Below are 25,127 nucleotides of genomic sequence, written 5' to 3'. Positions count from 1 at the left end.
TTGTTCTTATTTCCGAGAATGTGTTCCACATCATATCGGAACTCCATTAGTTTGAGTGACATCTTGGAGATCCTTGGCGTTGCATCCGCATGTCCGCTTGATGTGAGTACCTTGAGCAGGGGCTTGTGGTCAGTCCTCAACCTGAATCTGGTGCCCCACAGAAATTGTCTGAACCGAAACATGGCCCACACTACCGCCAGCATTTCCTTCTCGATCACGCTATATTTCTTCTCGGTGTCGCTCAGGGTGCGGGATGCGAAGCTTATCTTTTCTAATCTCCCGTGGCCGCGGTCTTGCATAAGGACTGCTCCCAGTCCCTTGTCGCTGGCGTCCGTTGTGAGCACTGTGCTTCCTTGAGGGTCAAATCCTTGCAGTGGAACGGCTCCTGCCACCTCCTTTTTTACCTTCTCGAATTCTTGCTGAGCCTCTTCCGACCACCGGAATTCACTGTTTTCTCTTGTGAGAAGCCTCATGTGGTGGGTCTTTGAGGCGAAGTGTTGCATAAACTTCCCGTAGTACTCTGCCATCCCTAAGAACGATCGGACTTCCTCCTTGCTGGACGGTGGGGGCGCGTCGCAGATTGCTTTCACGTTTTCCGCTTTAGGGGTTACCCCTCGCGTACTTATCTCATGCCCCAAGTACGTTACCTTTTCCATTCCTATTCGGCACTTGGTCCATTCTGCCGTGAGGCCTTTCTTTTCCAGGATTCCCAATACGTCGCTTAGTTTCTTGACATGGTCGGATCTGTCTCGCCCCATCACTAAGATGTCGTCCTGGAAGTATTGGACCCCAGGCCTGTCTTTGAACAACTGATGCATGAGTTTTTGGAACACCGCTGCCGCTGAGGCTAGCCCGAACGGCATGCGGCGGAATTGGTAGCACCCGAAGGGAGTAATGAACGAGGTCAATTTGCGACTCTCCGGGTGTAATGCAATTTGGTGATACGCTGATGTTAAGTCTATGGTGGAATACCACTGGATGCCCCTCGTGCAGGCCAACATCTCCTCTATGCGGGGTAGGGGGAACCTTTCTACCACAATGTTCTTATTCAACTCGCGCAGGTCAACGCACAGACGGACCTTGCCATTGGGTTTCTTCACCACCACCAATGGCGCCAGCCATTCAGCGCAAGTAATGGGCTCGATGATCCCTCTTTTCTCTAGCTCTTGCAGCTCAACTTTCACGTCATCCCTCACAGCCAACAGGATGTTTCTCACCTTATGGGCCACTGGTACTGCTCCCTCTTTGAGGATGATCCTGTGCGCGAATCTGTCTAGTTTCCCCACTGTGCCCCCGAAGACAGTTGGAAAGTCCTTTCTCCATTTGTCCGTGTCCGGTCCACCATCTTGTTCCGTTAACAGGATTTGCTCCTTGCCTCCTGGGTCCAATTTGATGCCCAAGTCTCCTTGGTCGAGCCACCCTAGGACTGAAGGGCCTTTCTCTGAGACGTATAGCTTGCACCATGCTGATCTCCCCCTGAACTCGAAGTTCAGCTTCCTGTATCCGGCCATGGGTATGCGATCTCCGTTGTATGTGACGGGACGAATGTCCAGTCTTTCCAATTCAGGGCCCAGTCGTGGAGCAAACTTCTCCTCCCATACTGTTCTCTGGATAATGGTGTAGGGTGACCCAGTGTCTGCTACCACTTGGATTTCAACGCCTCCTATTGTCATCTCTAGGATTGGTTTCATCGTTCTTCTTCCATCGATACCTAGGACTTGTCCATCCACGCTCAGGATCTCGTCGTAGATGCAGAGCACGGTCACCACTTCTTCTTCAGCCACTTCTTCTAGTTCCTCCCCTTCTTGGCCAACATACTTCACTGCATTCTTGGATGCCTTCTTCCTACTTTCTCATAATGGCCGACAATCCCGCAAAACAAGCATTTGGCGCGAAACGCGGGACACTTCCGGTCGTGCGCCTCGTGTGACCAGCTTCCGCACCTGTAGCATGACCTTTTGTTACTTCCAGCCGATTTACCAGCGGGGCCAGGATTATTTGGCCATCTGCTCGGACCCTTCTCCAACGGTTTCCGTGTTTGGTGGTCTCTGTGGTGCTCTTCGTTGTCCACTTTGTTCACTACGCCGCTGGGCGCGGTTTCTTTCTTCGTGGCTGCTGCGCACCTTCGCGCTAGTTCGGCCCTCTTGACTATTACTAGTACATCTTTGAGTGAGGTGTCGCCTGCAGCCCATAGCTTGTCCTGCACATTCGTGCACGTGGTGTGCATCACCACTTGGTCCTTTATGAATTCGCTTTCCCAGTTGGCGTACCTGCATGAGGACGCTAGCTTCCTCAGCGCCGCCACATACTCTTCCACCGTCTCTCCTGGTTGTTGCTTTCTTTGCTGGAAGTTAAACCTGTCCACTGAGACACATATCGATGGTTTGAAGTGTTCATCCAGGTCTTCCATTGCGTGTGCGTACACGTCGTCGTCTGTCGATTCTCTCTTCTTAGGAACCAGGCTTTTGTAGATCCTCAGGCCTTCCGGGCCCAGGTTTAACAGTAAGATGCGTTTCTTTCTCGGTGGCTTGAATTTCTCTTCACTTTCATCTTCTAGCACTTCTATAAAATTGTCTATGTATTCCTTCCAGTCCTCCCATTTCATGAGGGGTTCCCCTGGTCTGGGATGGAACTGGACTGGCGCCATCGCGAACCCCGCCTGCACGCTCATCTTCTCACCCTTAGATGCGGGCGGCACACTTTCCAGGCCTCTCGGGCTCCCTGGCGCGCTGTTTTGTTCTTCCCCGCTGACTAGGGGTGGGGGGCTGTTTCTTTCAGCCCCTTCCCGCTCAGGCGGGGTAGCCAGTGCGGTTCCCTGTGGGCCGTGGTCGTGGCTAGCTTCTGGCGCGATGTGCGTCGCAGCTCCAGGTAGGTTACTCACTGCGCGTCTGCTGTGCGCTCTTTTGTGTGCTTGTTAGCTCTGCTACGCTCCTTGTGGTGCCCAGGTCAGGGTGTGGTCCCTGTGTGTTCCCTCGGGCCCTCTTTGCGCTCCGATCCGTGACTCCGCTCCGTTACTCCGGCTCGTCGTGTGATCTGTGTCGTGGGGGGTCGTGGGCCGCTTATCCCACCTTCGTCGCCACTGTAGAGATGTACTCTCTTCCCCCAATAACTCTCGGAGTCAGGTTTCTGTTATGCTTCTTTATTCAAGTTATATCATTACAAGGAGCGCCGAGCACGTCCTCTGCCCAGCCGGCTCGCGCGCTTATGCCTACGCTGCGCGCGCTGCCTTCCTACGTCACCGCACGTCACGTGGCTATGTGACGTGCAACGCTAGAGCGCTCACTACACCCAGGTCCGCAGCCAAGGGATGCGTAGGCGAAGGAGCCCAGGAGATTAGGCCTAAACACGAACGCAACGGTCCTTAAACTGCAAGCCCGCATAACGAAGAGAACTAGTGAGCTGAAGGTGAGACGGTGCTTCGCCCAAGATGAGTAAGTGGGAGACTCCTGGGACACCTGGAAGGCGAGAAACGCTAAAGCACCAGCAGCGGTAGAACAGAAGCTGCCCCACACGAGGCACAGACTTTGAACGGCACAACTCCTTGAGCAGCTCAGGTAGTGGTGTGCGGGGCTGCCGCAAACGTGGTATTGAAGCAGTCACTAAACACCAGGTTCTTAAGAAACAACGAGGTGGAATCAGCTGGGGGTCAGTCCACCTCCCCCCCCACCTCCTTCTTTTGCGGGTGACCAGTCTTGGTGAGCTGGATAGCAGGAGATAGACCTATGGCATCACAATGAGGGGCAGCCACGATTGTCTTGGACTGTACTGCAGAATTCACAATCGACACTGCAGTGCAGAGCACTCAAGCCTTGAGATACGTGCGTGGATAGCTTGGTGGGACGTAGCACATGCTCTGATACACCCATGAACCATCTGAGCAAACAGGAGTTTGCACTAACGGAAATAATCAGCAACCACTGCTATAGATATTCCCATGCTGCTATGAGCAAAGTCCTGATTGTAGCACTAAGGGAGCGGAGATACTGTGGCTGAGGTGAGCAGTCCAGTGAATAATATCCCAGGCCTGGGGTCTTGTCTAATTAAGGAATCGCTCAAGAGGGGTGCCCACTCTGAAAAACATGTACAGATAAACAGTGTCTCAGATAAGCAGCTGGAGCTACAAGCTATTGTGATTAAACATTGCTGCAGTGCAGAGGTGCGAATAGGGAGGTGGTGGATCAGAGCCTGCGTTTCTGCATTGTGGAGTGGGGGTACGACCACTGAAAGAGGGTGGTGAGTTGACAAAGAGATAAGTGCTCTAGTGCTCTACATACTACCCCCAGAAGCTACCACAGTAGAATTACTACACCATATACTGGCACTCTGGGAACAGCAGCAATGGGGAAAGTCGACAAATCGCTGCCCAAGATCAATTTTGAGCAGCGCAAAACTAGAGGAAAAGAGGCGGAAGGAGAACAGTATGGGGATCCTACCAAAGAAGGAGAAGAGAGCAGTGACGGAGATGTCACACAGATGTTCGCACAGTTACAAAAAAGTTTAACGGCCATCAATGGGAAAATAGATTCCTTGGCGTATAGAATGGACCCTATCACAGAAAGGCTGGATAAGCACGCCGAAAGATTGGATAGGACGGAGAAGAGAGTGACAGTGGTCGAAGAAGTACAAACAGAAATGGCCACTACTCAAAAGCAAATGGCAAAGATTCTCAACATATTGTAAGATAAGGTGGAGGATTTAGAAGCTAGATCCAGGCAATGTAATATACGTATTGCAGGCAACATGGAGATCTACACAGAGAAGTTGCTTTTGTCCTTACTAGGCAGAGAAACATTTTCAGACATGTTTGTGGTGGAACGTGCTCACAGATCGTTGGGCCAGCGACCCCTGCCTGGTGCGCCACCGCGCCCTAGAATAGCTAAATTATTGAATTATAGGGACCAGATCGCATCACTAAAAGAAGCTAGAGATAAAAGAGACTTGCAGTATGAGGGCTCCACGATATCCCTCTATCCGGATTTCACCATGAGAGTGCAAGAAGCGCGAAGACAATTTGTGCAGCTGAAGAGACAGTTAAAAGACCAACAACTGTAATACACCATGTAATACCCTGCCCGACTGTGAGTAATCATGCAAGGCAAATCAAGAATTTTCACTGACCCTAAAACATTGCAAAAAGCGCTCAAAGACTATGTTAAAGCAGGGAGACAATGTCACAACACTGAGCCGCTGCATGGAGCGGAAAATGAAGAACAGGAGTAGAAGGAGCCATGTAAAACTGAACACATATCCAGGTTGACTTTTCGATTTACAGCCAATTGTGGTGACATAACGTTTGAAATAACACTGTCTGTGAGTAGTAATTAAGGTGGGCTTACCATAGTCTAAAATATGGAAATTTAACATAAGGAGTATAGTAGCGGGTGCCTTAGTAATAGGCAAAGGTACATAACACAGAACATTACACAGTCGTTAATGGTTGCAAAAAAATACTAAACTTAAATGTAGAGATTATAATGAATGCTTATTTCTTTGTTCCTAAGGCTTTTCATTTCCAAGTAGCCTGAAACGGTTAACGTATAAGGCCAGCTACTGAGCCGGTACAGGTGAGCGGGCAACATCCTCCCTCGAGTGTTACCCACTGCAAGTAGGTCAGAGGCATTAGTACCACAACGTTGAGCTTTAGTTGCTCACAATGTTAAAATTCAATTGTTGGGAGCTAAGGTGGGGGAGGGATTGGGACATGTTTATCGCCTATGCGAAGTTGAGGGAAGCATAGCGTAGGTGGGGTGTGAGGGTGGGGGGGATTGTTTAGAAAGCAACAAAACATCGAATGTTTATGGTCTGAATGGCAGTGAAAAGTGTATGCAGAACATACAGTGGCAGTTAAACAGCATAACATGATCAGCGGCGATTTGGCAAATACATGTAGACATGGTGAAAAGCCACCAGAGTAATATTAGTGTACTAACGTGGAATGTGCGAAGTATAAACGAATTCAGGAAAATTAGGAAAGTGATTGGCCTATGTAGTTAGGCATAATGTAGATATAGCACTATAGGAAACCCATTTGCCCAACAACAGTTGCAAGCTTACGACTAGAAGATTACAGGGCTCTTTCCATGCAGCAGGAGTCACCTCACACGCTAGGGGGGTACTAACGTGGGTTGGCCGGAAATAGGGATTTCAGCTTGACAACTTCGATACAGACCCGGAAGGCCGATACGTTATCACCAGATGCAGGGGCCGTGGGATGGACAAAGTGATTGTGAATGTTTATGGGCCAAACTATGATAATCCACAGTTCTATGTTAAATTAGGTGAAAAGCTCAGCAAATATGGCACATTGCCTTTTATTTGGGAAGGGGATTTTAACTGTGTAATGGAACCAGAGCGAGACTGCTCTGGCGGTCTGCAGTGGAGCGTTTCAGGAGCAGCTAGAGCCATACAGGACGTGAAGCTGCGGCTGGATTTGGTAGACGTATGGAGGCACCGCTCACCCAACCAAAGCAACTTCACGCATTGCTCAGCCCCCCATGACCTGCATACTAGGATAGACTACAGGTTTGTCTCTAGAATAGTTAATACTTGGGTCTGGCCCTGTGAGGTACACTCGTACACGGATCACTCCCTGTTAGATTTGGGGGTCTCTGGTTGGCACAGGTATGCACTTGTGACAAGCAGGGACCCTCTCCTCTAGTCAGGGCAAAGGACTACTCTTAGAAATAACCCCTGCTCACCTGCGTGGCGCGAGCAGACAAGACTAATATCCAGAGCATGTATGGGTAAGCATTTGTAATAATACATAGAGTAATTAATCAACCCACCACAGAGAGACACAAGGCTGTTCTTTATATTTAGACTTTCAAGCAGGCTTAATAACTTTCCAACTGTTCCAGTAACTTTAAAAAGTGGTTCCACAACACTCAAAGCAAGATGCAGGTCTTGGTTGTAAGGTTTCTCAAGGCTGTGCGCTTCGTAGCGCTCCTGTATGCTCCTTTCAGTTCGCTAAACAATGCCCCGCTAAGTCTCACGCGCCTCGCGTTACGACACGTATGACGCGTATAACGCAGCTGGCGCACACAAGGGGTACGAGTCGTAGCACTCCTGTGCGACTCGTACTCCGTTAACAACAAGCGGCTTTCCAAGTTATAGGCTCCTCGCGGACACTGCAGTCCGGGGCGTGGCGTACGATGCAGGCGTACCAGGGGCTCGTTTGGCCAAGAGGCAGTGCGAGTCGTAGGCTGTGGGGGGGCTCGCACGGCATACAGTTCGCGGCTGGAAGTTCACAGTACCTTCTTTGTTGTTCGGTGCGGACGGGGGGAGAAGATCCGACGTCCCGCGCAGCGGTGCCTTCCTCCTTTGATGCGAGCTACGGCTCAATGGCTCAGCAGTCTCTTCTCGTTGAGGGCAGCGATGCGTTGTGGGGCAGGCACTTGATCTCGGCGTACGCTCCGGTCCTGAAGAGGGGGTGCAGTGGCTTCAGGTGATGCCAGCAGTGAAGCGCTTTCAGCAGGGCGTCACATGGAGGGGCGAGCCCAGGCGACGTCCGTCTTTACTTTCTGAGCTACGGCTCGGGGGCCACAGGATCATGATGCTTGGACCGGAAGGGTCTGTTCTTGCGGTGCGAGCGCTGGCTCGATTTGGCAGCAGTCACAGTGCTCGGGCCAGACAGGGCTGGCCTTTACTGTGCGAGATGTGGCGCGATCTCCCAGAAGTCGCGTTGCTCGGCGGGACAGGGGTGCACAGGCTCTCAGAGTGCGTGGCAAGCTTCACAGCACACTTGGTCCTTCGTGGTTAGCGCTGTAGGGGAAGGCAGCACTATCAGCAGCTTCCTTCTTCAGGGGGGTAGAGCCCAATGTTCCTGGGGCTCAGTTCATGGGGCAGGCTCACACGCAAGCCCTTGGAGATTGTTCACACAAATGCACAAGTTGAAATAAAAGTATTTTCTTAGTCTTTGTCTTCTCTTCTTCTGGCAGCAAGGCACCCACCACAGGCCAGTCTCTCAGGCTAGAGACAGTAGTCCTCCATGCAGCTTTCCCAGGTCCTTCTATTTGGGCAGAGTTTCTTCTTGGCGTAAATAGGATCTGATTTCTTAGGAGCAGGGCTCCTCTTTTTATACAGTTTCTTTTGTTCTTTCAGGCCAGGGGGGCCTTTGCCTGATCCAGTCCAGTCCCTGAGCACTTTTTTTTGCAGACTCTGGCTTCTCCTTTCAGTGAGTAGGGCAGGGACATCAGACGCTCCGCAGGAGGTGGAGCCAACATTGTGGTGACAAGTACAGTCCAGGAGCACTCTGTTGACAGTCTTCCCCTCTCTCTTCACAAGGTGCAGGGCAGAGTCATCAGTCGCTCCCCAGGGGGCGGAGCCAGCATTGAGGTGGCAGAGCACAGCCCTATTCAGAGTCAAGGGGCACTCCCCCCACCCATCCTGGTGTAATCCCTCTATTCACCACCTGTCATCCCCAGCCCTGTCACTCACAGAAACCAGACAGCAGATACACATCCTAGCAGAGGCGGGCTGAAATGGTTAGGCAAGCAAATACTAACTTTCTAAAAGTAGTATTTGCAAACACAGGATATTAAAATAAACTTTACTAAAAAAAAGTATTTTATTATTCTGAGTTCAGGCATACTAAACTTGACTTTCTACCATGTTCCCTGAGTCTGCTGGGATTATAGAGTGTAATAATTCCAGCAGCCCATTCTGGCCTATGAGAACAGGTAGCCTTACAATAGTGAAAAACAAAAATGGCTGTAATTCACTATTAGGACATGCCACGCACATCAGGGCTTGTCCTACCTATGCTTACAATGCACCCTGCCCTTGGGCCTACCATAGGGGTGACTAATTTGAAGAAAATGGAAGGTTTAGGGGCTGGCAAGTGGGTGCACTTGCCCAGCCAGCATGACAGTACTAGACTGCACGCAGGTTCTGCAATGGCAGACCTTAGACACATTTTACTAGGCCGCTTCTGTGGGTGGCACAACCAGTGCTGCAAGCCCACCAGCAGCATTTGTGTTTACAAGCCCTGGCACTCCTGGTGCACTTTACTGGGGACTGACAGTAAACCAAATAAGCCAATCATGGACACCAATCAATGTATACACTTTTCATAGGGAGCACTTGCACTGCGGCACTGATTGGCAGTGGCACAGTGCCCTGAGCAGCTAACACCAGCAAAACACATGAGGCACATCAGCAAAAAGTGGAAGGGAGACTCACGCCAAGGTGCCAGGTCTAACGCTCCCAAATTAACTTGACTATAGATAGCCCCAAGAAGAGAATCGCTCCATTCACGTGGAGGTTTCCCCCGTATTCATTTCTAGATGCAGCGTTCAAGGCAGAAATGATGGAGGCCATAGACGACTTCTTTGAATTACATGTAGGTTCTGTTAGGAAGTTCTCGACAGTATGGGAAACATTCAAGATGTGTATAAGAGGGAGGGCAATATCGAAACACTCTGGAATACTCTGAGCAATTAGAGACTGCCTGTCTACGTTAGAAGGCTGCCTGAAAGATATAGAGAAATGGATACTTGAGGGTGAAGGTGAAGCCACTCTTATTGAACTGAAAGCTACACTGAACAAATTTCACTAAGTTGCAGACAACAAGGTGAAACATTTGGGGAATTATGGCACAGCTCGGACCTATGGTGAGGGCGAGTGGCCAGGCGTGGTACTGGCGTCCCTACTAAGAGGTAGGAGGGATATGTCAGGAGTGGCGGAAATATGTACTGAGGCAGGGGAGATGATACATGATCCCATAGAGGTAGCTAACAGATTTAGCTAGTACTACTCACACTTACATAGTACTAGAGCATGTGGGGGGGAAGAAATAACGAAAAAATTAGAGTATATCAACCTACCATGGCTGGAAGATGCACATAGGGAATACCTAATGCGCCCTTTGGACCCGCACGAGGTGCTAGCACCGCTAAAAACGATGAGGGCAAGATGGATTAACAGTTAAGTTCTACAAAACATTTGCAGAGCAATTAATCCCACACCTGAAGGCACTTTTTGAAGAAATGAGTGAGGAGGGACAGATGCCACTGACAATGAGAGATGAACAGTGGGGAGCATAAAGATGCTCCACTCCCAGTCGCACTGCTGAAAAGGATATTACATCCTGCCCCAATTTCCAAAATATATATCGAAATCGATTTAATCCATTTTAACCATTTTTAACCATTTTTATCCAGTCAATTTCAATGCTTTTCACTTGTATATTCCACAAACATATTAAATCATGCGTATTGGATGCTTCATATATTCACAGCGTGCCACAGGCCTCATCAGGAATACGACCAAAACTCAAGATTTCGTCGAGCCAGCATTTCTTTATTAATACCCAATGCATTTCGGGCTTTTCATAGCCCTTCGTCAGGGGAACTGCAATTAAATCATCACACAAAGATTCATTAATTTTAAACTGGTCCTGAATCGAACATATACAGTCCTTAGTCCTTCAATACCGCGCAACATTATAAGCAATAAAACCATATATACCCCCAAGTGACAAGCCCCATGTAATCACAGTCAGTGTTTCATCTACATTTTCAGTGCCCCCATTATAAGCAAGAAAACCCCATATACCCCCAAGTGACAAACCCCATGTAATCACAATCAGGATTTCATCTACATTTTTCGTGCCCTCATGTATTTTTATCACAACATATGCTAATCCACGTTCTATGTTTACCCCTAACATCATTCCACGAGCATTGCAGTTAAACACTCCCATGCATTTTACAACATGTTTTAATAAGTACCCTTCATCTGCCCTTCTACATTTGTTCCTGTCTGAACTTCCCCATTACCTCTGTCTCGCCCTTTTTATGTTATTTTCCCTTTTCAATCTTCATTTCTACACGGCGCAGTACCTCACATTCATCTAATCCATGAAAAAAACGTTTCCCTGGTTTTGTATTACTCCTTAACCTACTCTGATTACATCAGTTTCATAGCTCTACAACATTCTTCTCCTCCTCTCTTCCCACTCGTTTTTACTCACATTCAAACCTCCCCCCGTTTTTTTCAAATTAAACCACTTCCTTTTTCACATACCTGGCTCGACACCACATTCTTCCTAACCCTCTCCGTTCAGCGTTTTAAATGCAAATGAAGTTTCCACTCTGTGAAGCCACTGTTTAAAACCAACGCTCCTCCCCCACTATCTCTGATGATTTGCACCTGAATGAAAGCCCTTGCCTACAATTCCCATCATACTTTGCATCTTCTGGTGAAAAACATTAACATGAGTCTTCTAACAAACTGTGAGCAAGTGTCAAATATATAAAATAAAGCTAATCATTTTGTTTCCAGTTGCTCGAATATAAACTGCATATGTCCATTCCCACTTATTTCTCCCAATTTCCTCATCCAGTCCAAGGCTTTTAATCAGTAAAATCATGCTGTTTCGATATGCGTGTGGTTTCCGATGTTACTGCTTCAATTTCAACTTTTCCTGTGTTTTCCTCGGGTGCACTGCCAGCTGTAGGGCAATACATTGTAACAAAAAAACGGGTGGTGGTGTGCACACCGTGTTTGTTCTGAGTAATTCATTTTAATCTTCATCTGCGCATTGCGTGCGTTAACTGGGCATGTACCTTGCCCTGTTGGTACACAAGTTGAAACATGAACAGTGGGGAGCATAAAGATGCTCCACTCCCAGTCGCACTGCTGAAAAGGATATTACATCCTGCCCCAATTTCCAAAATATATATCGAAATCGATTTAATCCATTTTAACCATTTTTAACCATTTTTATCCAGTCAATTTCAATGCTTTTCACTTGTATATTCCACAAACATATTAAATCATGCGTATTGGATGCTTCATATATTCACAGCGTGCCACAGGCCTCATCAGGAATACGACCAAAACTCAAGATTTCGTCGAGCCAGCATTTCTTTATTAATACCCAATGCATTTCGGGCTTTTCATAGCCCTTCGTCAGGGGAACTGCAATTAAATCATCACACAAAGATTCATTAATTTTAAACTGGTCCTGAATCGAACATATACAGTCCTTAGTCCTTCAATACCGCGCAACATTATAAGCAATAAAACCATATATACCCCCAAGTGACAAGCCCCATGTAATCACAGTCAGTGTTTCATCTACATTTTCAGTGCCCCCATTATAAGCAAGAAAACCCCATATACCCCCAAGTGACAAACCCCATGTAATCACAATCAGGATTTCATCTACATTTTTCGTGCCCTCATGTATTTTTATCACAACATATGCTAATCCACGTTCTATGTTTACCCCTAACATCATTCCACGAGCATTGCAGTTAAACACTCCCATGCATTTTACAACATGTTTTAATAAGTACCCTTCATCTGCCCTTCTACATTTGTTCCTGTCTGAACTTCCCCATTACCTCTGTCTCGCCCTTTTTATGTTATTTTCCCTTTTCAATCTTCATTTCTACACGGCGCAGTACCTCACATTCATCTAATCCATGAAAAAAACGTTTCCCTGGTTTTGTATTACTCCTTAACCTACTCTGATTACATCAGTTTCATAGCTCTACAACATTCTTCTCCTCCTCTCTTCCCACTCGTTTTTACTCACATTCAAACCTCCCCCCGTTTTTTTCAAATTAAACCACTTCCTTTTTCACATACCTGGCTCGACACCACATTCTTCCTAACCCTCTCCGTTCAGCGTTTTAAATGCAAATGAAGTTTCCACTCTGTGAAGCCACTGTTTAAAACCAACGCTCCTCCCCCACTATCTCTGATGATTTGCACCTGAATGAAAGCCCTTGCCTACAATTCCCATCATACTTTGCATCTTCTGGTGAAAAACATTAACATGAGTCTTCTAACAAACTGTGAGCAAGTGTCAAATATATAAAATAAAGCTAATCATTTTGTTTCCAGTTGCTCGAATATAAACTGCATATGTCCATTCCCACTTATTTCTCCCAATTTCCTCATCCAGTCCAAGGCTTTTAATCAGTAAAATCATGCTGTTTCGATATGCGTGTGGTTTCCGATGTTACTGCTTCAATTTCAACTTTTCCTGTGTTTTCCTCGGGTGCACTGCCAGCTGTAGGGCAATACATTGTAACAAAAAAACGGGTGGTGGTGTGCACACCGTGTTTGTTCTGAGTAATTCATTTTAATCTTCATCTGCGCATTGCGTGCGTTAACTGGGCATGTACCTTGCCCTGTTGGTACACAAGTTGAAACATGAACAGTGGGGAGCATAAAGATGCTCCACTCCCAGTCGCACTGCTGAAAAGGATATTACATCCTGCCCCAATTTCCAAAATATATATCGAAATCGATTTAATCCATTTTAACCATTTTTAACCATTTTTATCCAGTCAATTTCAATGCTTTTCACTTGTATATTCCACAAACATATTAAATCATGCGTATTGGATGCTTCATATATTCACAGCGTGCCACAGGCCTCATCAGGAATACGACCAAAACTCAAGATTTCGTCGAGCCAGCATTTCTTTATTAATACCCAATGCATTTCGGGCTTTTCATAGCCCTTCGTCAGGGGAACTGCAATTAAATCATCACACAAAGATTCATTAATTTTAAACTGGTCCTGAATCGAACATATACAGTCCTTAGTCCTTCAATACCGCGCAACATTATAAGCAATAAAACCATATATACCCCCAAGTGACAAGCCCCATGTAATCACAGTCAGTGTTTCATCTATATTTTCAGTGCCCCCATTATAAGCAAGAAAACCCCTGTAGAGCTATGAAACTGATGTAATCAGAGTAGGTTAAGGAGTAATACAAAACCAGGGAAACGTTTTTTTCATGGATTAGATGAATGTGAGGTACTGCGCCGTGTAGAAATGAAGATTGAAAAGGGAAAATAACATAAAAAGGGCGAGACAGAGGTAATGGGGAAGTTCAGACAGGAACAAATGTAGAAGGGCAGATGAAGGGTACTTATTAAAACATGTTGTAAAATGCATGGGAGTGTTTAACTGCAATGCTCGTGGAATGATGTTAGGGGTAAACATAGAACGTGGATTAGCATATGTTGTGATAAAAATACATGAGGGCACGAAAAATGTAGATGAAATCCTGATTGTGATTACATGGGGTTTGTCACTTGGGGGTATATGGGGTTTTCTTGCTTATAATGGGGGCACTGAAAATGTAGATGAAACACTGACTGTGATTACATGGGGCTTGTCACTTGGGGGTATATATGGTTTTATTGCTTATAATGTTGCGCGGTATTGAAGGACTAAGGACTGTATATGTTCGATTCAGGACCAGTTTAAAATTAATGAATCTTTGTGTGATGATTTAATTGCAGTTCCCCTGACGAAGGGCTATGAAAAGCCCGAAATGCATTGGGTATTAATAAAGAAATGCTGGCTCGACGAAATCTTGAGTTTTGGTCGTATTCCTGATGAGGCCTGTGGCACGCTGTGAATATATGAAGCATCCAATACGCATGATTTAATATGTTTGTGGAATATACAAGTGAAAAGCATTGAAATTGACTGGATAAAAATGGTTAAAAATGGTTAAAATGGATTAAATCGATTTTGATATATATTTTGGAAATTGGGGCAGGATGTAATATCCTTTTCAGCAGTGCGACTGGGAGTGGAGCATCTTTATGCTCCCCACTGTTCATGTTTCAACTTGTGTACCAACAGGGCAAGGTACATGCCCAGTTAACGCACGCAATGCGCAGATGAAGATTAAAATGAATTACTCAGAACAAACACGGTGTGCACACCACCACCCGTTTTTTTGTTACAATGTATTGCCCTACAGCTGGCAGTGCACCCGAGGAAAACACAGGAAAAGTTGAAATTGAAGCAGTAACATCGGAAACCACACGCATATCGAAACAGCATGATTTTACTGATTAAAAGCCTTGGACTGGATGAGGAAATTGGGAGAAATAAGTGGGAATGGACATATGCAGTTTATATTCGAGCAACTGGAAACAAAATGATTAGCTTTATTTTATATATTTGACACTTGCTCACAGTTTGTTAGAAGACTCATGTTAATGTTTTTCACCAGAAGATGCAAAGTATGATGGGAATTGTAGGCAAGGGCTTTCATTCAGGTGCAAATCATCAGAGATAGTGGGGGAGGAGCGTTGGTTTTAAACAGTGGCTTCACAGAGTGGAAACTTCATTTGCATTTAAAACGCTGAACGGAGAGGGTTAGGAAGAATGTGGTGTCGAGCCAGGTATGTGAAAAAGGAAGTGGTTTAATTTGAAAAAAACGGGGGGAGGTTTGAATGTGAGTAAAAACGAGTGGGAAGAGAGGAGGAGAAGAATGTTGTAGAGCTATGAAACTGATGTAATCAGAGTAGGTTAAGGAGTAATACAAAACCAGGGAAACGTTTTTTTCATGGATTAGATGAATGTGAGGTACTGCGCCGTGTAGAAATGAAGATTGAAAAGGGAAAATAACATAAAAAGGGCGAGACAGAGGTAATGGGGAAGTTCAGACAGGAACAAATGTAGAAGGGCAGATGAAGGGTACTTATTAAAACATGTTGTAAAATGCATGGGAGTGTTTAACTGCAATGCTCGTGGAATGATGTTAGGGGTAAACATAGAACGTGGATTAGCATATGTTGTGATAAAAATACATGAGGGCACGAAAAATGTAGATGAAATCCTGATTGTGATTACATGGGGTTTGTCACTTGGGGGTATATGGGGTTTTCTTGCTTATAATGGGGGCACTGAAAATGTAGATGAAACACTGACTGTGATTACATGGGGCTTGTCACTTGGGGGTATATATGGTTTTATTGCTTATAATGTTGCGCGGTATTGAAGGACTAAGGACTGTATATGTTCGATTCAGGACCAGTTTAAAATTAATGAATCTTTGTGTGATGATTTAATTGCAGTTCCCCTGACGAAGGGCTATGAAAAGCCCGAAATGCATTGGGTATTAATAAAGAAATGCTGGCTCGACGAAATCTTGAGTTTTGGTCGTATTCCTGATGAGGCCTGTGGCACGCTGTGAATATATGAAGCATCCAATACGCATGATTTAATATGTTTGTGGAATATACAAGTGAAAAGCATTGAAATTGACTGGATAAAAATGGTTAAAAATGGTTAAAATGGATTAAATCGATTTCGATATATATTTTGGAAATTGGGGCAGGATGTAATATCCTTTTCAGCAGTGCGACTGGGAGTGGAGCATCTTTATGCTCCCCACTGTTCATGTTTCAACTTGTGTACCAACAGGGCAAGGTACATGCCCAGTTAACGCACGCAATGCGCAGATGAAGATTAAAATGAATTACTCAGAACAAACACGGTGTCCACACCACCACCCGTTTTTTTGTTACTGACAATGAGAGAGGCAATGATAATAACCATTATGAAAGCAGGGAAGCCCCCAGATGAGTGTGCATCGTACAGACCTCTCCCGCTCCTTAACGTGGACACGAAGATCTTTGCTAAGGTGCTGGCCAGTCTCCTGCCCTCTTTGGTTGCTGGTAAAGCCAGAGCAAGCAGCCTTTGTACCGGGAAGGAACTTACCTTATAACTTAAAGATGGTGTTTGGACCTATACAACACACTAGACCACAGACAAAGGCGGTGGCTGTCTTCTTAGATGTGGAGAAGGCATTTGATTTGGTAGAGTAGGCCTTTATGAGCCGGGTGATGTGCAGAATGGACTTAGGGGAAATCTATCTACAACTAGTAGGAGTTCTATATAGTGAGCCTTCCGCTAGTGAAAATAGGAGATGTGGTGACAGCACCCATCCGGATTTCCAGAGGAATACTTCAAGGGTGTCCACTATCCTCACTACTATATGCGCAGGTGGCTGAACCATTGGCATGCGCACTCCGGGAATACCATAGACACAGAGGAATCAGATTCCCTGTATATAATGTAATAGTATCAACATACGCTGACGATACGTTACTCTATGTAAGAGACCTGGAATTTAATATTGCACCAGTGCTCAGGGAAGTGGTATGGTATGGAGAACTATCTGGATAAAAGATCAACTGGTCCAAATCCATTATATTTCCATTGACCCCGGTCGCTGCACCGTTTGAACTTGAATTCTTGCTCCAATGGACCACGAATCCGGTGCGGTACTTAGGTGTCAAAGTGCACATGGACTCAGACATAATATTCACGGAGAACTATGGGAAACTGGTGAGCTGCCTAGAGTAAGACATTGAATGCTGGATACGGCAGTCCCTATTTTTAATGGGATGTGTGTCCCTCATGAAGATGATTGTACTCCCACAAGTTTCTGTTCCGCTTTGTAAATATTCTGATGGTTTTATCACAATGCTTCTTTACAAAAGTTAAAATGTTGTTGATCAAACTGGCTTGGGCTGGGAAACAGGCTAGAGTCAAATGGAACATTCTGATACAACCCTATTCACTGGGAGGATTGGGAGCCCCGGGTCTTTATCTCTATTATAGAGTGGCGCAGAGCTCACACGCACATTCTTGGATACACGAAACACCATGCCTCCCTCACCTGGGAACAAATATTTAGTAAACTAGGAGAAGTAATTAGCTTTGAGCCGACTATGGACCCTATGCTAGCTTTGTTGGGCTACTTGAAGAAACTACCTAAGGGGGTAAGGAGATTGGTAGATAGATTGGAGAAGCCTACCTTCTGTCTGGAGTGTCCTAAGGTGGGGGCCAAGTCTGCTGAGAGCCGGGTGAATTTCACGGGGAGCGGTAGAGTGCTGGACTACACTCCCCAGACTCCCTTGCTGTCATCGTCACCGCAGCAGAGCAAGGCGGCACCTACAAAAACAGACCGAGACCCACACAACGCGGGACGCGTGTGGGCGGCGCCCGGACCAAGCCCAGACCAAGGGCAGTCCCGTCTGTGCCCTTCAGTGGCAGGAGGAGGCAGGGCAGGGCCATCCCCCTAATGTCTGCCACGCAGGTTGGAGTGCGGCACTGGTGAACCAGTTGTGACCGATATCCCCCACAGGTACAGTTGTAGCTATCTCGGTTGTGACTGTTTTTTAAAGACCTCAATTCCACACATTTATCTGTAAAGAGTTGGACTAACCTCATCATGAAATGTCCCTATTACAATGATGTCAAAAGGACTTTACCCTTAACTATAAGTGACACATTGTAGTAAATCACAAATAGAGGTTAAATATTATACCCAGTCTGATTGGTAAAGTCATATTGTAAGCCGTCGATTACCACCAAAGGGCAAAAGGAAGCTGTTGGGTGGGGACGAGGATGGGGGAGACTGGTGGCACTACCTCAATTCGGAGTAGAAGGGGTAAAAGGGCAAGGAACCTCCAAACTCATGCAAGTAGTAATTGTGTCCTAGACCAGATAGATACCCTGATAGAGGAGTGTGAGGGTATCTTAGAGTTAGAGCCTGCGACACAAGTAACTAGTGTCCCACCTCCAAATAGGCCGGCCCATGAAGATAAAACACACACTATTACCATCCCGGAAATGTTTCACAAAACACGTGCAAGAAAAAACAGTAAAAGCACTAAGGAGGGAGGAATATCTAAAGAGAGTGTAGCCAACATAGATCATATCGACACCATGGTGCAGTACACCAATAGATTTCTCCCGTTACTTGATATTATTAATAACGAAACAAGGGATGAGGGTGGGGCACAGGTACCCCAGTTATCCCTGGCCACTCCTGAGTAGGGTAGGGACAGGGGGCTAAACTCTTCTAAGGAACATCAAGACCTACTCCACCAAGTTATCTCAATGAGGCAAGAAATGGTTATAATGAGAGGCCAATTGTGGATCTAATAGTGTTGGTAAAATCATTGACATCTGACTGATTGCAACCAAGGGCCACAAGGGAAGACAAATGCCTAGGACACTTATACACAGCATCTACTGCCATACCGCTGATCACCCCACATTCCAATCAAAAGCAGGCTAATGGGGCTACACTTTGTTCGGGTAGGCCCGGGATGAGATTAGAATGATACCCTTAATAAAGTTTCGACCTATTCCGAATCCCACTCGGCCAAATGCCATTAATAGCCATAGCGAAAACCCTTTTCCAACAGATTATGCAAGACGGAGGTACATCAGAATGGTATCACTGCATCACATCTCACCCAGCTAAGGGCAGAGGAACAAAATAGACACTTGGCTTATTGCTCTATGGAAATGCAAAGTTCATTCAAAATTGTCATGGTGAATGTCCCAAAACTAGCTGCGAATAAAAGACCAGAGAGTGAGGATTCCCTAATAAACAAATCAATCCATTGGATACGGCATGTGAGAGGATGCCCGTTGTTAATTAGGGAAGACATAGTTAGGGCCCGTAGTTTGGTAGCAACAACAAATTCCTTGGATAGTATCGAGCTCACGATGGCCAGGGCACATGTAGCGGAAAATCTTTTTGCCCTAGTATTTCGCACAAGCGCTCCAGGGCAATCAGCCAACCAGTTTAGATGCCCACCTAGGAGAGGCGAAAATGTCCGCCATCATGAGCATAATCTTTCCAGGCACTGCGGGGCATCTACGCTGGAAAACATAGATTTGTAGAAAATAGAAACCTTCTCAGGGGTCTCACTGATGCACCTGGTTCTTTTAAACCAACAAAGCGGAGATTGGCACAGAAGCTGTAATATAAAAGACATATTTATTAACCTCAGATGAGGGAGACTATGTCACACAGTACCCTCAGGAACTGTAGGAGGCATTCTACAGAGTACAGAACACAGGGGCCCTGTATATGCTTAGGTTACATTAGTCAGCATAAAACCAAGGGGAGGTCCTGGCTCATACCAGCATGCAAAATGACAAATATGGGTATACAAGATTTGCTTGCTCAACAAAGTGGAAGGAGAGTCCAAACTGAGCACATTAGTAAGAATAGCCTGACAGTTCTATACTAGGAGCAGGGGCATTCTACTAGCTAGGCCCCTCTGAGCATGTGCAAGGCTCTGGAAGAGGTAAACAGCACATGGCGAGCACATGGCTAACTAAAATGGCGGTCAGGTACAAAATGGCTTTCAGCTCATGCTAACAGATCCCTGCAATCTTTAACAGATAGTCCTTTTAGCATGAGCTAAAGACATTCCTGTGATCCAGTAGGAACATAGAAAGTATTTCCACATTTATTTTTATAAATGTATCAATCTTAATTCATTGTTAGGTGGGCATTTTCCATTCTAAACATTTAATTAAGCGGGTACATATGGAAACAGAGCATTGGGCCATAATTAACATACAGATAGCAGGAGAGAGTAATGACTATTATCACAAACAGAAATATCATTTTCTAGTTCTAAGCAAATCCTAGAACCATCTAGTAAAAACATTTTCAGGGCTCCTATGCATTTCAGTGACCATCAATTTCAATTTCAGAATAGCCAACAGCACATATCTAAGAAAAACATCTTCAATAGACTTCTCCAGTGTTTCCTTTATAAGGGCTAGATTATCAATTTAATACATCCAAGAAAAGGGTAAAGTCACATTGCTAACAAGAAGAAGTCCTTGGGAAATTGAAGCCGCTGTACAACCAGGCAGAGGGGAGTCTTCTTGCTGTGTCCGTTTGAGCCTCACAGGCAGGCTCTTGTTTCCACGGTGGAGCTGCACAACCCGCAACTCAAGAATCACGGTCCAGTTTCAAGGGAAATGTTTCTTCTTTCAGGATAGGGCAATCACCCACCCAGGGCAAATGCCCTCAGCGATCCTGTCCAGTGTCTTGGGCAGTGCACCAGTTTTCTTCACTTCAATTTAACAGGCATCAGAGGTACATCACCTGTACCCTAAACTCAAGTCCTTCTCTAACTCCTATATTGCTCTATTGGCCCACTGCTCTTTGTTGGGGCCACACATTGCATCCAGTGTGCCCAGGTATCTCTTGACCAACAAACAAAGGTGTAAACTTGCATTCACTTTGGGACCATGATTCAGAGGCCTGATGCTAGGATCTCTGGAAGCAACCCTTGTTTCAAAAGGGGTCACCTCAAGCAAAGCCTCCTTGCCGTCCTGGTCGGTCTGTGACTCTCTCAGCTGGGCATCAAAAACTTGATCCTCGATCCTCCTTTCTGATTTGTGACCCCGTCTTTCGCCCAAGACAGTGGCAGGGGTACACAATTCATCCCAGGGCTTTCAGCTTCACTGAGGTCCTAGTTGCCAGCAATGCCTCTGCTGGTTACCTTCAACTTGACTTCAAGCTGTACTGGTGTTGACTCCCCAAGCTGGATCTGATGTCCGAGCCCTTCTAGCAATGGTTGTAAGGCAGCAAATATCTATTGCTGGACAGAACAAAAGGTCTTTTGACAAGGCACAGAAATGGTCTATCAACAAAGAGGCTAGTCTCAGAATACTTCCTAGTCTTGGGACGCCCCATATATTAGCAAGGCTTCCAAGAAACACTTCATTTATCTATGTGAGAGTAAAAAAAACAACAGCCTGGACCTATTGGCAAGTATAAAAGGAACGTTTTGGTGAACTGAAAAGAGTAATACGTCACCCAATCCCAAGCAGCCAAGGACGTCTGTGTTTATTTGTTAAATTCTAAGGAAAACAGAAAAAACAATACAGACATACACTAAATCCTTACATCTGCGTATTCCTAATCTGAAGACCCTCAAGCAAAAAGGAAATGTTCTACACTTTTACTCATAAACTTTACATTACTTGTACAGGACTGCAGACACTTCTAAAATGATTTCTCTTAAAAAAGCACCTACATTGTACGCTTAGGACCATGCTCTCATGTTATAGGTGCAACAGGAAAATCCATAACTGCTAATTTAACAGGGATTACATTTTCTCCAGCAGAACATGTTGTGACAAACAAACTCCTATAAAATAATATTTTCTTCAAAAATGTTTGCTAAGGATCACAGCGGCAGTGTGACGGGTCAGGCGGACAGGAATTGACTCTCCCCACGGATTGGTGGTCTGCCACCCCCCTCTCACCTTGCACATTTTCCCCACAACTTCAACCTGGTACGTGGAACGAGGACCCAGAGAGTGGATGGCTGGACGACTATAACACGTTCGGCTCCTTTAAGAAAGCGGATCCAGAGATCGAGACCCCTCCCCTCGCAAGCGTTGTGACGTCAAAAGGCGGAAGTACTGGAGGGAGGACGGACGGTGATTTCCTGGAGAAGACGGACATCGAGGAAGACGGAAGGCGGTATCCCGAGGCCAGAGAGACCGAGAACGACAAGCCAGGAGGCCAACGGTTGGACGCTTCGCCCCGCCACGCTCCCACGGGAGGAGCATGGCTTCAAGAGGTACGGGCCGGGTGGCGGGTTGGGTTGGGAGGCGGAGACAGCCCCAGGTGTAAACTGTGTACAGCCCTGTATGCGATACCCTGCCTGAACATGAGCACTCCTAGCACGACCCTCGGATGGTTTACCCTCACTCCCGGCCCTTACAAGTATCCCCAGAGTTCTTGTGTCTGACCCTCGTTTCCTTTCTTTTTTTGGTAACGGAGAGGATCCCGGTGTGGAGAGACGTCCCCTCCTGGAAGCAGACCGCCGGGACCAAGACAAAGCTGGAGAAAGCAATCTTTGCGTCGAACCCTGCATCCCTTGTCAAGAGACAGAGCCCCCCCTTGATGAAAAAGACATACATCCCAATAAAGCCTTCTCTGAAACCCTTACTGAAGGCGCCAGTGTTTCTGTTCACCCCGTCACCTCCCAGCCCGGTGGTCGAGACCCCTCACATCCCGGCACCCCCGGGACAACTGGTGTCAGAAGTGGGATCTCCTCCGCCATCCATCTGCCAGGACAAGATGGAGGCCCTTATCGACCACCTAATTAAAGGCCAAGAAAAGCACGAATGGGCCGTGGAAAGTTAGCTTACAATGGCCCAGTCGGGCCACGAAATGTTCACGAAAACCAGAACAGCTCAAATGGAAGGCATCAAGAATGTGCCGCCTACCACCCAGTCCTCTACCAGCAAGGCCCGCCTGCACAGCACCCATCCCACTGGGATGGCCCTTCAGAAATATGTGCCTGGTGAAGACCCGGACGCTTTTCTTTTAAACTTTGAGAGGGCCACACGCGCAATGAGCTGGCCCGAGGAGAAATGGCCGTTCTTTTTAGCTCCCCTTCTCACGGCCGAAGCACAATCAGTTTATCAAGCAGCCAACCCCCTGGGTACTACCCCCTATGCTACCATTAAAATGGTCATCTTGAATCACCTAGGTCTAGATCAAGAGGCCTATCGAGTCCGCTTCAGAAATGAAAGGGGGATTCAAGGGGAGAACCCTAAGACTCTGTTCTTCAGATTAAAGATGGCGGCCGACAAATGGCTGCGTCCGGACCTCTGCAGTAAAGAGGACATTCTGAACAAAGTATACCTGGAACAATTCATGGAGGCATTGCCATATGCCACCCAACGATGGCTGCGGCAACATGTAGGGATTACGGTGCAACAAGCCATAGACATGGCGTCACAGTACGACACAGCCCAACCTAAGACCACACCTTGGGAACAGGAGAAGACCCTTAAGACAATACATCCTTCGAAGTTGGACAAAAGACCTAAAGTTGTGCCAGAGGTCCCCAGAACGTTTAAACCTACAGGAATGATGTCTGCCATGAATAAAGGACCCCAGTGCTTTGAGTGCGGGGAGTGGGGCCACATAGCGAGAATGTGACCCAAAAGAAAGACCCAAGAAGAACCCATGGAAGTCGGCTACCTTTCGCGAACAGTGATGTACTCAGCGGAAATGGGCAGCACGTTCTATGTGAGTATGTGGATGAATGGTTGTAGAGTAAGGGCCCTATTAGATTCAGGGTGCAGGCAGTCAGTCATCCAGACGCGTTTTGTCAAAACCGAACAGATGAATCCCCAGAGTCCTGTATATATTCGGTGTGTGCACGGGGATGTGAAGCCCTACCCCGTTGCCTCCATCACAATAACGCTACCGGATAGAGATCCTTGTACAGTCCGGGTGGGGGTGGTGGATTCCCTACCCGAGGATATGATCTTAGGGACAGACAACCCCAAATTCCTTTCTCTCTTTAGGGAAAAAGTGAGAACCTACCGTCTTACCTATCCCCAGAACCCTGGGTTATAGACAGGAGTTTTCGCTTTGCTCAGGGAGAAGATAGAACCCTGTTTCACGCCTGGGAAAACGCCCACAACTCTGATGGACTCAACCCCCAGTCTTACCCCCGTTTCTTGATTAAGAATGAATTACTATACCGGCAGACCAGACCAGAGGGAGATCTACAACTGTTGGTGCCCAGGTCCTTTCGTGAACAGGTGCTCTTCTTCGCTCACGCCCATTTAACGGCCGGCCATGCAGGCAAGGAGAAAACCACAGACAGCATCCTCAGGAACTTCTTTTGGCCTGGGATCTATAGGGATGTACAGGACTTCTGCGCTAATTGTGAAGTATGCCAAAGAAGAAACACCCACTGACCACCCGCTGTGCCCCTACAGAAGATGCCCATCATAGGAGTCCCGTTCGAACGGGTCGTCATGGATATAATTGGGCCCCTGCCAAAGTCGGGCCGTGGACATTTGTATGCCCTGGTGATTGTCGACTACGCGACCCGGTTTGTAGAAGCTTTTCCGTTGCGAACCACCACAACAGCAGCCATCGCCGAGAAATTCGTGGAACTGTTTTCTCGCGTTGGGTTCCCCAAAGAAGTGCTGACGGATCAGGAGACCCCTTTTACCTCAAAACTGATGAAGGAGGTTTGTGCCTCTTTGGATATCAAACATCTGAAGACATCGGTGTACCATCCCCAAACCGATGGCCTCGTTGAGAGGTACAACCAGACCCTCAAGCAAACCCTGAAGAAAATGCTGACAGCCGAAGGACCCACCTGGGACTGACTCCTGCCCATTGCCCTGTATGTCATACGGGCACAGAAACAAAGCAGCCTGGGATGTTCCTCCTTCGAGCTTTTGTATGGAAGACTACCCCGGTCCCTCCTGGACATCACAAGAGAAATGTGGAAAAACGAGGAATCCCAAGAACAGAAAAGTATGTTGGAATACACCACGCAGCTGAGAACTAGACTGGGAAAGCTCTGAGAACTAGCCTACTTCACTCTGGATCACCAGCAAGAGAGATGCAAAAAAACGTACGACAAAGGAAAGAAGTTGAGAACCATTGACGTTGGAAAGTGGGCTCTTGTGTTGTTACCCTCCCTAAGTAACAAGAACAAACATGAGTGGCAAGGCCCGTTTCGGGTTATTGACGCCA

At 46.6% G+C, this 25,127-nt stretch overlaps 1 pseudogene; it reads left to right on the top strand.

Moving 5' to 3' along the window:
• Window positions 1-22,970: 22,970 nt before the first annotated feature.
• LOC147697871 (uncharacterized) lies at window positions 22,971-24,371 on the top strand (annotated as a pseudogene).
• The last annotated feature ends 756 nt before the right edge of the window (window positions 24,372-25,127 follow it).

Source organism: Lissotriton vulgaris, chromosome 8, assembly GCF_964263255.1.
Source record: "Lissotriton vulgaris chromosome 8, aLisVul1.2, whole genome shotgun sequence".
NCBI lineage: Eukaryota > Metazoa > Chordata > Amphibia > Caudata > Salamandridae > Lissotriton > Lissotriton vulgaris.
The sequence above is the reverse complement of the archived record's forward strand: the minus strand, read 5'-3'. Positions and strand labels throughout refer to the sequence as shown.